This window comes from Enhydra lutris, unplaced genomic scaffold, assembly GCF_002288905.1.
Source record: "Enhydra lutris kenyoni isolate GAN:26980312 unplaced genomic scaffold, ASM228890v2 scaffoldscaffold1, whole genome shotgun sequence".
In the NCBI taxonomy this organism is placed as follows: Eukaryota; Metazoa; Chordata; class Mammalia; order Carnivora; family Mustelidae; genus Enhydra; species Enhydra lutris.
In genome coordinates, this window is record NW_019154085.1 from 106,745,229 (window position 1) to 106,758,012 (window position 12,784).

A 12,784-nucleotide genomic window follows, 5' to 3' on the forward strand; every position below is an offset into this window, starting at 1 on the left:
ACAGTCTTGTCATGGATGGTAGCTTTTTTGGGAAGAAATTGAGTTCTTTTAATTACATGTTGTTCGTGAGAAGAACATGTAATATTCTTCTAGGTATCCAGAAGGGATATAAAGGCGGCAGTCATAGTATAGTCAAGAAGGAAAGGTTCTGTTCAGGAAAAGGAAGATTAAGTATTAGGTCTGAATAGAGAGAAAAGACAGTAAATGAGGCAAGAAGGAGAAGCATTCAAAATCAAAGAGACTGAAAGTATGTAGGAAGTTGAATATTAGATAAATTGGGCTCTACAGTTTAGTTTGGAGACTGAAAACATTAGGAGGATTTGGGAAGCCAATTTTTATGTAGGTTGACCTTATGACATATTATAAACTGCTGCTTTAAGAGTTTGGTGGAACAAGGGCATGGGGCATCAAATATATGATTTAGCATTTGTCAGATTTGGATTTTGCAAGATTTGCTCTCCAGTGAATGGTCCTGGATGGATTTATAGATGCCATTCATTTATTCATTCATTAATGCACCCTTGCTGAATGTTCAATAAGTGACTCACAGTGTGAGGAACAGAGGTGGTTCTCGATGCTTGCTGAATAAGTGCTAGGTGCTTTGAGGGTGGCTGACCTAAGATAGATCATGTAGAGGGACAGAGAGGACTGCATAGACCCCACTGAATAGTTATCAATTGATTTTATTCTGGGAAGATGAATAAGCAGATGGAAATGGGGAATGGTGGGAGGAATCTAGACATTGGGGAAAGCGTGGACTGGCATTTACATCAGAAATCAGAAGATATACTTAAGAAAATGTTAGCAGCCTCATTTGTTATAAGAGTAGAGCATGGGTGCAGTCACTGTTACAATGAAGATGCTCCCATTTCATACCAAGTGCAAGGTAGATATAATTCAAAATTCTATAAATATGTGTAAGTATGTATTCTAGGTTCCTGTTGATGAGACTGCACATAGGTTTACCTGAATATATGCCTGGAGAATTCAGAATTCACTCTTGTGCCATGGATCTTCATCTCCTATTCCTACTGGACATCTATTTTCTTCTCAAAGATCATGGTAAAAAGCCACCAGATAATAAACCTAGTAAGAACTCTGGGTCAGGTAGAGAACCAGGAGCAAGCTAAGTTTTATGGCTGCTTAACAATCTGGTTTTGGGCAATTTGCTTTCATTTTGGGTCTCAGTTTCTTCATATATTAAAGTCAATATTGAACTCAATGATAGCTCCAATTCTGTCTGGCCCTAAGAAGCTTTACATTTGTTTCTGTCATCTGTTCACATTTAGTTAAAGCACAGTGAAAGACAGACAGCATGACCTGGCCAAGGCAATACATTATGACAATTTAAATTACTACTGTTAAAGAACAAAAATTCAACTGAGTAAATTTAAAGATCAAATTGGCTTTATTCAATGATTCATGAATCAGGCAGCATTCCATTTAGCGATAGAAGCCCTGCCAAACTACAAAAAAGGAAAGTTATTTATTTATTTATTATTTTTGTAAGGCAGAAAGGGGGTGGGAAAAGCAAACTACTAACAAAGAATGCATTGTTTCAGACATGGCTGCCCTTCTAAGGGTGACAGAAGGGGTTTACTGGACAGATTATCTCATAGTGCCGACTGGGGCATTCCATGTTGACTGGTTAAAGTTTCCACTCCTAGGGAGTTGAGATTGCAGTTGGGTTAGGTTATTATGTCTTAGTTTGCTGATGTAGAGTTTAGCTGACGCAAGGCCCTGTTGTCTCCTTTTTAACACTACACAGTAGGTATTTTTAAAACCAAAGAAAAACATCAGCAAAAATAAGGTAATCCCAGCATCCTGAAAGTCTATAGTCTGAGCAATGAAACAGTAACAAGCACCCTGACACAGCACTGGGGCAAGGGTTCCTCTCCCCATAAATTAAATCAACTCAAGTCATCAGATCTTTCATTTTCACTGGAGGTGAGACAATGCAAAATTGTCTAAAATGTAAATACAGGTATAAATGGGTAAGGCTGTGTGTGTGTGTGTGCGCGCATGCACACACACACGCGTGTGCGTGCACTTGCTCCTTTGTTTTAAATTACGCTTTTCAGAATAAATGTTTCTGCAGAATGAGTTTCTCCACTATTGATGAGCCTTTTCTCAAATGTAGTCAAAGTTAGGTGAAAATCAATAACTAAAAGCACATTTCTCAGTGCCAAAGTAATTGGCAATCAGAGATAAAGATAGATCTCAGCCATTATGCTGTTAAAAAAGAGACGACAGGCCCAAAATGAAGTCACTTGTGTTAAGTCTCACATCACCAAACCAAGACTTAATGCCTCACTTAATTACAGTTGCAGTCCCCTTCCCCAGGAACGGAAACTTAAACCAGTCCGTCTAGAATTACCTGGTCAGCAGCAGTGTGGTAATCAGCTTGATAGAATCCTGCCATCTCCTAAAGAAAGGTGACCTTGCCACAAACAATCAACAGTTTGCTAGACTAACTTACTTGTCCCGCCCCCCTTCTCCCTATAAGTCTTTCTTTCTGTGTAGGTCTTTGGAGCATGTTCCAGTTTGCTAGATGGGATGCTGTCTGATTCGTAAATCATTCAATAAAGCCAATACAATCTTTAATATGTACTCAGTTGAATTTTGTTTTTTAATGGTGTTCACACAGTGTGTTTGATTGGCAGAGAAAGGAGACATCTTAATTGTTCCTATGAGAAAATAGGCTAGATTTTTTTTTTTTTTAACTATGGATTTTTCATGAAAGTGCAGACTTGCCAACTCGTTCTACCGTTACAATTCAGAAATGGCATAAAGTCTTCATTAATTGATCCTGAATGACTGGGAAGCAAATTGGTAGATGCCTTATTGGTGGAGATATAAGGGGAGCTCACCAAACATTTGATGCCTGGAGGTGTGGGGAAGTGTGTAGCAGGCGTCACCTGTACTGGGCACTATCATGCTATGAACAAGCACGCATACAGCCATATCTTAGCCTTTGTAGAGTACCCTTTCCCAATGTAATGTGTGCAAACAAAAGCAATGGAATCAAAGTACAGCCCTGTGTGTTCCTACAGCTTCCCATTTTGTGTGTAAGGGAACATGGGACAAAAATGACAATGGCAGTGGCATGTTAAAGTCATGGCAAATTATTTAGCAGAATCTGATCCTTTCTCTCTTAAAAATTGATAGTCAAACTTACAATGTTGCATCTCAGAAATGCAGGGAACTTCTATAACATTTTGCCTGGAGGTTTGTATTTGTCCCATAGAGAGAGAAGGGATCTTCTTGAGAAGATTGGGGTGAATGTTCATAGCAGCAATGTCAACAATAGCCAACCTGTGGAAGGATCCGAGATGCCCTTCAACAGATGAATGGATAAAGATGTGGTCCATATATACAATGGAATATTACTCAGCATCAGAAAGGATGAGTACCCAAAATCTGTATCAACATGGATGGAACTGGAGGAGATTATGTCAAGTGAAATAAGTCGAACAGAGAAAGACAATTATCCTACAGTTTCACTTATTTGTGGAATATAAGGAATAGCATGGAGGACATTAAAAGAAGGAAGGGAAAAGTGAAGGGGGGAAATCAGAGGGGGAGACAAACCATGAGAGACTATGGGCTCCAGGAATCAAACTGGGATTTAGAGGGGAGGAGGGAAGAGAATGGGTGAGCCTGATGATGGGTTTTAAGGAAGCATGTATTGCACGGAGGACTGGGTATTACACACAAACAATGAATCATGGAACACTACATCAAAAACTAATAATGTACTGTACGATGACTAACATAGTAAGAAATTATACATAAAAAAGATTGGGGTGATGATGTAGAGGACAATAGCATTTCTCTTGGGCATGTAAACTATCAGTATAATTCTGCAAGTCAGCTTTAGTATGTCAAATACTTATATTGACAAGTATATCAAATACAAGTATGTCAAATACTTGCATATTTCTGGGAGGTTTTAAAACAGATGGGCACAAGTTATTTACAAATATAAGAATATACAGTTTATGTGAACTTTTTCCTTGGGTCCAAATCCACCAATCACTGCAGATGTTTATACAATCTAGATGCATACAGATATTCAAACAAAAAAAATTCCTTCCTTCCTTTCTTCATTCATTCTACAAATATTTATTACATAGGTGGTATAACAGAGAAATCACTATATAGTCCTGCTTTCATGAAGTTTCTATTCTAGTAGATCTCTAAAATTTTAACATTTTTATAATTTTTACACTGTATATGGAGTTTATGCTTACACTCCACACATATGCACACACACACACACACACACACACACACACACACACACGCTGTGTTTTCATCAGATAGGGTTCTTAATAGAAAGAAGTGAAAGAAAACAAGCAGTAACAGAAATTTACTACAGTTTGCTTGAGTTACAAACAAGTTCCTGAAAGGTTATGGCATTGCTCATGAAACTGGGAAATGCTAGGGAACCAGACTTAGATACAAGGCAGGAAAAAGGAATCATGGCCAATAAATTACACGGGCACAGCATGGTGAGGCATTGCTATTGCTACAGCTAAGTCAAAGACACAGTAGTTCCCAGCCCTGGAGACTGCGTGCTGCCACTGAAAACCATGATTCCTGCATCTGGCTCCCAAAGCTATTGCCTCCACTGTCTCTGCTTCTTAGGGTCAGAACTAGTGCTGCAAGTCCCAGGGACACATTTGATTGGTAGAGCTAGTCCTAGTGATCTAGAAATTGAGTCCTTGTGAAATACACATTACACTTAGTCAAATGTTAATAACTATACAGTAGTTAGCTAGTCTGTTCCTCCCTCCCCCAATTTAATGGACACATCATGAAGACAGGATATTTTTGATTTTGCCTTCATCATCTCAGTTTCTAGCATAATACAGGTCACATAGCAGGGACTCATTAAGTATATGAATATATTACATCTGGTGGTTAAGTCAGCTTTTTACTCACTCTACACATTTACATTTCCTTTTTATTCTGTCTCAAGTATGAGTCAGCTCCTCATGGAAACAAAACAAAACAAAACAGATGTTTTATGTAAGTTTCCGAAGTCCATTAATATAGGATGAGTCTTTGGTCTCTCACAGATCATCCAGGTACTCAGAGGCCACTGAGATCCTTTTAGGGATGACTAAGAGTTGAGAGTACCCAGAAAAGCATAACTCACCTAGGGCAAGAAGCCCACAGTGGGAATGAAGCAAAGCTGCTTGGCTGCCCGAGTGCTGAGAACAACCAGCTCTTCCTGACTTTCTCGTGAGACCAGGCAATGACTTTGGATCCATACCTTTCTAGTAAATGTTTAGTAACAATACATTACGCTGTTCTGAAAAAGTCACCTTGAAATTCATGGTGGTCCACACAGGAAGAAAAAATGGTATGTTATCAGTGTCCCATCCATCTGGACACTTGGTTCTTGGAAGACTCATTACTCAGAGCAAACATTTAATTGGGAGAGTTGAGTGTCAAGGTCAAAGTCCTTGAGAACCTATGTAAGGACATTCCTCTACTTCTCAGGCTAATTTCATGTTCATCATAAATTTTAGAAAGTTAAAAAGACGGCGGGACTTGCTAGGTATTAAACTTAGCAACATTTTCTTATAGCTGATAAAACCCTTTTCCTTCTTTGCCATTAGAAAACTATTCTGAACATTTAGGAATCTAATTACCATGCATATAGCCTGGAAGAAATTAAAATACAAACAAAGACCAGGAAGCATTAAGTTTGAAAGATAAAGCTAGAACAGTTTAATTTCTAAACAACAACAACAAAGTATTATTTTCTGTGATACACACTCCTTCCCCCTACCTTCTAACTGTAACAAACACCAGCCCTCAGGTACATACCCAGAGGCACATATGTACATGCATGTACACACACATACACATACAGACTACATTCAGAGGAACTAAGGAACAGGAGGGGTGCCTATGACATCAGATAAAGCAGAAGTCTTCTTAATTATTAATCACAGTAAAGCTGGTAGTCATGTACTCAAATTACTATTGTTTTTTATTTTACTAATGATGTAGCCAAAGCTCAAAGAAGTTACATATGTTTACCAAACTAATACAGATAATGAGGGGCAGAGTCAAGACTTGAACCAGAATCTCTTGAAACAAAAGCCACTACCCTCTTCCTTAAGCCATTTGTGCTAGCTCTCATGTTCTCTATCATTTAGCATCCATGGTCTTTAGTATTATTCTCTTATCATGATCTTATCACATTCAAGTTGAATGGGAGGGTTGCATTTTTTTCTCCAGATTTGTTTTGAACATATTTGTAAATGGTGTTCCTGACATAGGCCATTTTAATGTCGCTAATCTTATCTTTCAGCATGTACTGGATCTTGATTAAGGGCATTCTTCTATTGTGTGCTTGAAAAAGTTTACCAAACTTAAAAGAGTAATTGACCATGCATAGGTTTGGGACCCAGACGAGGTGAGCTGTGCAATTGCAGACCAATTCCTTAAAGAATAGCTAAAATTTATCTTTTCGGTTTTAAACCTTGCTTCAATTTCAGACTTTCCATCAATTCCAGATCACTTCAGTACCCCCTCCTGGAAAATTTCCCCCACCCTTCTATGTCCAAGCAGTGTACCACATCTTCCTGTCAAGTGTGAGCACTCATCCACCCCTGCTGGTTTCCAATATATCTGGATGAATAACAAACAAACAAGACTTCGAACCTCCAAATTCACTCTTTAGGGGAAAAAAAAAAATCACATGGATTTCTCAATAGCTAGCCAAGAAGTCAAGTTCATGTATTGACTACTGCTAAAATCCAGATGAGAGATATTTGTTGGCTAAGATTAAGTTTTTAGCCCCAGAATTGGAGAGTCATTGAATAATTAAAAATATACTTTGTAAATAGAGTTAAAGGGATTTACCTACAGAATGAATGATTAAACCTATGGGCAGAGGTGAGTGGTTCCAGAATGTGAAGCGTCACGGAACTGAAGATTTTTTTTTTTTTTTTTAATCAAATATACAAGAAAACAAGCCTGGAAGAATTTTAGAAACAACAGATTCCAGACTGAGGTCCCCTGAGACACAAGGTATTAAAATCATCAATAGAATTTGCTGTTGCATCATGCAGCAAATATTCTAAGATATTAAAAACAGAATCACGGGATGTCTGGGTGGCTCAGTTGGTTAAGTGTCTGCCTTCAGCTCAGGTCATGATCCCAGAGTCCTGGGATTGAGTCCCACATTAGGCTCCCTGCTCAGCGAGAAGCTTGCTTCTCCCTCTGCCTGCTGCTCCCCCTGTTTGTGTTCTCTCTCTCTCTCTCTCTCTCTTTGACAAATAAATAAAATCTTTAAAAACATACTCTTTAAATGAGTCAATGTGTAAAAGACTATAAACATGATTAAATTAATAAGGAAAATAAATCATTGGCTTAAAAACTTAACATGGATTAGATGGTGGGCTCTCATATTTTGACAAGTGAGCCATCCCAAACTTTGAAGAACACATGATTTCAAATCATATAAAAAGTCTTTTAGATATCAAAGAAATAGGAAATGTGCTCTAACTCATTCTATGCAGATAATGGAAGTTTGAAAAGAGAAATACACAAGGACAATGTAAGAAAAGATGAGACAATCTCACTTATAAACTCAAGAACATATCATAATCAAATATTAACCAAACAAATTTTGCTGTCATAATATGAGACTATGAGATAATATGAGATAGTATGAGATAATATGAGAAATCTGTCTTTATCTCATAATGCAAGAATGGGTCAGTATTAGAAAAATCTCTGGAAGTTATTTTCTATAATTACAAATTCAAATAGAAAATATTTAAGATACAGAAACATAGTTTGATAAAGTTTAAGATTATTCATGCCATCTTACTAGTTTGGAAATAGATAAGTATCTCATTAAGTTCATAAACCACATCAATTGAAAACCTACAGCAAATATTATTCTTTTTAAGTGAAACGCATTAGAAGTATTTATCTCCATTGCCTTAACCTGTACAGTAAAAGAAGAAAAGTGATTGAAATGTGTAAGGAATAGAAAGGGAAAAATAGAGGGGCGCCTGGGTGGCTCAGTGGGTTAAGCCGCTGTCTTTGGCTCAGGTCATGATCTCAGGGTCCTGGGATCAAGCCCCGCATTGGGCTCTCTGCTCAGCAGGGAGCCTGCTTCCTCCTCTCTCTCTACCTGCCTCTCTGCCTGCTTGTGATCTCTCTCTGTCAAATAAATAAATAAAATCTTTAAAAAAAAAAAGAAAGGGAAAAATAGAAATATTAGTCACTGATGATGTAATTAACTGTATTTTTTAAAAAAACCTCAAAAACACTATAGGCAAATAATTATAACCAAATAAATGAGGTTAGCAAGAAGCTAATAAGAATAATTTCCATAGACCCCAAAGAAACAGATGACTTTAAGAATACATAAAAACAAAACAATAAGAAAGAAGGGAGTGTCTCATAAACAAAGGCAAATGACCAGGCTCATATTAGATGTGCTGAAACAGTGGTTTTGGGGAAAACACTCATGAGGATCAGTTGGTATCAGTGTTCCCTTGTGCCAACCACATTTCAGGGCAGTGCACTTCAGTCTTGCACTTCAGACTCTGATAAAGAAATCCTAACTTGTGAGCTGTAAGGATTAGAAGATGTGCCTATTGTATCTGACCATTAGGAAAGTACCAGTTTTTTCTGCGGCTTGATGAGTAACCAGGACACAACAGAAGCATGAATTGACTCTAGCTCTATTCAGCCAATTCAGCATTCACAATTAGTGACTCACTTTATGTTATCAGGAATCAGGGGTCCAAGATTCTAGTGGGTGATCAGGGGACTAGCTTAAACCAGTGATTTTCAAAATTGAACACCCATCATAATCACCTGTACGGTTTACCAAATTGCAGATTTCTGAGTCCCCACTTCCCAGTTTGTAATTCATTAGATCTGTGGTGGAGCCTGAGAATTTGTATTCCTAACAAATTTCCAAGTAATATTGAAGCTGATTGTCCCAGCACATGCTTTAGAAATGACTGCCTTAAAGCTTTGGTCATAGAGAGTTCTGATGAACCTTGCACAAAGGCCTAACATTTCTGAAGTAAGGGAGTAAGGTAAAGAGAACATACACCACTAGATAGCAAAGATTATTATGAAGTCATTGTAAAGAATTGGAAGGATAATCAGATTGAGCAATGATAGTGAATTTAGTTACAGATTCATGTGTGTATAAAATTTCATATATTAGAGATATGGCATTGAAGATCAATAGAAATTGGTCTATCTAATAAATAGAGGGGGGGAAATATTACCAGTACAGGAGAAAAGCAAGGAAAATAATGTCTACACTATATCATACACAAAAGAAAGACATGTAAAAGGTAAAGGCTTAAACTTTTAAAGTAGATATGGAAAATATCTTAGTGAACTCATAGTAGGGAAATATTTCTTAATTAAATACAAAAACATAAATCATAAATAAAAAGATTGATACATTTGGTTACATTATAATTAAAAGTCCCTGATTATAAAAAACACTTCCATTCTAAAAGTTCAAAGAGAAACCAAAAAATGAGAGGAGATATCTGAACTTTACATATATGAAAAATGAAACTAAATATAACTCTCACAAATCAGTTTAAAAAACAGCAAACAATTCACGACATCCTAAAGCCTCATCCACAACTATATTTGCATTAGATTTGAGATTTAGATAAAATTTTGGACTTTGAATTGATGCTAGGTGATGATTAGAGGTGATGAGAGTCTTTTACTTTGAGCTAATGCTGTAGTAAGATGAGGCTCTTGGGAACTTTATGAGAAGACAGATGTACTTTACATTTGGGAAGGATGTGACTAGATGGGGACCAGATGTAGGACAGTAGAAGGAAGAATCTGAACATGGCCTCCAAGGTTCCCTAGACTTTGTAATTGTACACATTCTCATAGTTCTCCTGCTCCTTTGCATATGGATGGGAGCTGCATATATAAGGGGATAGTCAGTCTCTTGAATAGGTTATGTGATATGGCACAGTGACTTTCATTTGTCTCAAGATATTTTTTAATTTATTTTTTAAAGAAAGATTTATTTATTTTGGGGAGGCACAGAGAGGGGCAGAAGGAGAGGGAGAAACGTAAGCAGACTCTGTACTGAGCACTGAGCCTGATATGGGGCATGATCTCACAACCCTGAGATCATGACCTGAGCTAAGCCAAGAGTAGGTTGCTTAATGGACTGTGCAACCCAGGCACCCCTATTTCTCTTTTGATTTCTTCTTTGACCCAGTGATTGTTCAGAAGCAAGTTTAATCTCCACATATTTGTAAATTTTCTAGATTTCTTCTTATAATTGATTCCTAGCTTCATATAATGGTGGTCAAAAAAGATGCCTGATGCAGTCTTCTTAAATTTTGTAACATTCTTTTTGTAGACTATCATGATCTATCCTGGAGAATGTTTTATGAGTGTTTGAGAAGAATGTGTATTCAGCTGCTGTTGGATGGAATGTTCTTTAATCATTGCTAAGTCTACTTGGTCTAAAATATAGTTTAAGTTCAGTACTTCCCTATTGATTTTCTGTATGAAGCATCCATCCATTGTTGAAAGTAGTGTACCCTCCCCCCCCCAGTATTGCACTGCTGTCTATTTCTCCCTTCAGATCCATTAATATTTGCTTTATATATTTAGGTGCTCTGCCACTGGGTGCATAAATATTTACAACTGTTATACTCTTTTGATGAATTGACCCCTTCACTGTTATATAATGACTTTCATCTCTTGTTAGTTTTTTGCTTACAGTCTATTTTGTTTTATATCAGTTTAGCTATCTTTGCTTTTTTAAAAAAAAAATTCCTCTTGCATAGAAATATTCTTTTTCCCCATCTCTTCCCTTTGAGCTTATGTGTGCCCTTAATGCTGAAGTGAGTCTCTTGTTAGCAGCATAGAGCTGGGTCTTGCTTTTTATCCATTCAACCACATGTCTTTTTATTGGAGGATTTAGTGCATTTTCACTTAAAGTAATTATTGATAGCTATGGACTTACTATTGCCATTTTTTCCCTTGTTTTCTGGTGGTTTTGTAGTTACTTTCTTCTTTTACTCTCTTTATCTTTGCTGTATTTACTGTAAGTTTTTGTCTAGTAGTTATGAGATGTTTAAGTAAAACATCTTAAAACAATTTAAGTTGATAGTAACAACTTCAAATGCATGTACAAATTCCACATTTTTACATCCCTTCTCCCCCATTTTATGTTTTTGGTATTATAATCTACCTCTCCCAATAGGGAGAATTACAGTCAGCTCCTAGACACGGGCTAATTAGAAGCCAGACTCAAAGGCAGTGGTTATGAAGATGTGCATTCAGACCACTTTTGGGGAGAAAATATGAGACTGGTGTTTTTGCTTGCTCCATCAATGCTGACCCCAGCTGTATAGCTATAGGGTCCCATTAGAAACCTCTTCTTTGTTTCCTATGTCCTATGGGTTGTGTGAATGCAATTGCTGTTGACCTTCAGAGGTAGGTGATTTGGGGCCCAGTCCCAAGATGGCAGCCTTAAAAACTAGGACACTAGATGGTTAAACAAGCTCTTTCCAGGTAGATATTCGTAATTTGGTTTTAGTTTTGGAGTGACCCAAGGCATGGGGCTTTTAGGCTCCAGGGATGATTGCAGTCAGCACCTCAATGCATGCTTCTAATTAAGAAGCTGGACCTTAAGGAACAGCCTATAAAGTGTGCAGTCAAATCCCTATTAGGAAATGACTGGAAGATGAACATTTTTGCCTGTAACCTCTTCTCTGACCCCAGAGAGATAGCTGAGCCAGAAATTTGCACATCAAGTCAGAATGGCTTCTTTGCTATAGAACTGTGGGACTCATAAATACAAGTCCAGTGAGTTTTCAGAGCTAAGTATTTTGGAAGTTCATTCCTTGGGTAGGCATCTCAAAAGTTGGGTCATTACACAGTACAAATCCTTTGCTTCTCTAGGATAAGAGGGAGTTAGGGGCTTCCTCCTGATTTAAAGGTGCTGTGGCATCTGTGGGCTTTATGGTAAAAGTATGTCCCAGACCTTCCTGCTTGTTTTGACATGGATATGTTTTCAGTCACCTAATGTAGAGGAGTCACTTAGCTAATTTCTCTGTTTCTCTCAGAGGGATTAGCTCCATCTGTAGCTATTAATTCAGGGTGTCTGTGGGAAGAGGGAAATTCAAAGTTCTCCTATGTCGCCATCTTGGTCCATAGTCTCTCATAAATGTTATTAATTCTGAGGTAGTTCAATTTACCTATTTTCATTTTTGTTGCATGTACTTTGATGTCAAATATTTAAAAAAAAAACTATTCAAATACCATGCCATAACAATTTCCTTTAGATTTCTTCTTAGAGTTTTACAGTTTTACATTTAGATCTTTCATCTATTTTTGGCTAATTTTTTGATGTGGTGTAAGGTGAGGATCCAAGTTCATTCTTTTGTTTGTGAATATTCAGTTTTTCTAACACCATTTACTGTAAAATCTCTTCCTATTGCATTATCTTGGTATCCTTGTCAAAAGTCTTTCAACCATAGAGGAGAGTTTATTTCTGGGCTCCCTATTTCATTCCATTATTCTATATGCCTGTCTTTATGTCAGTAACACATTCTTGATTGCTGTAGCTTTCTAGTAAATTTTGAAATCAGGAAATGTAAGGCCTCCAAAGGTTCTTCTTTTTCAATATTGGTTGCCTATTCAGAGAGAATCTCTTGAGGTTCCATATGAATTTTCGATGGATTTTTTTTTTCTGTTTCTGCAAAAAACATCATTGGAATTTTGATAAGGA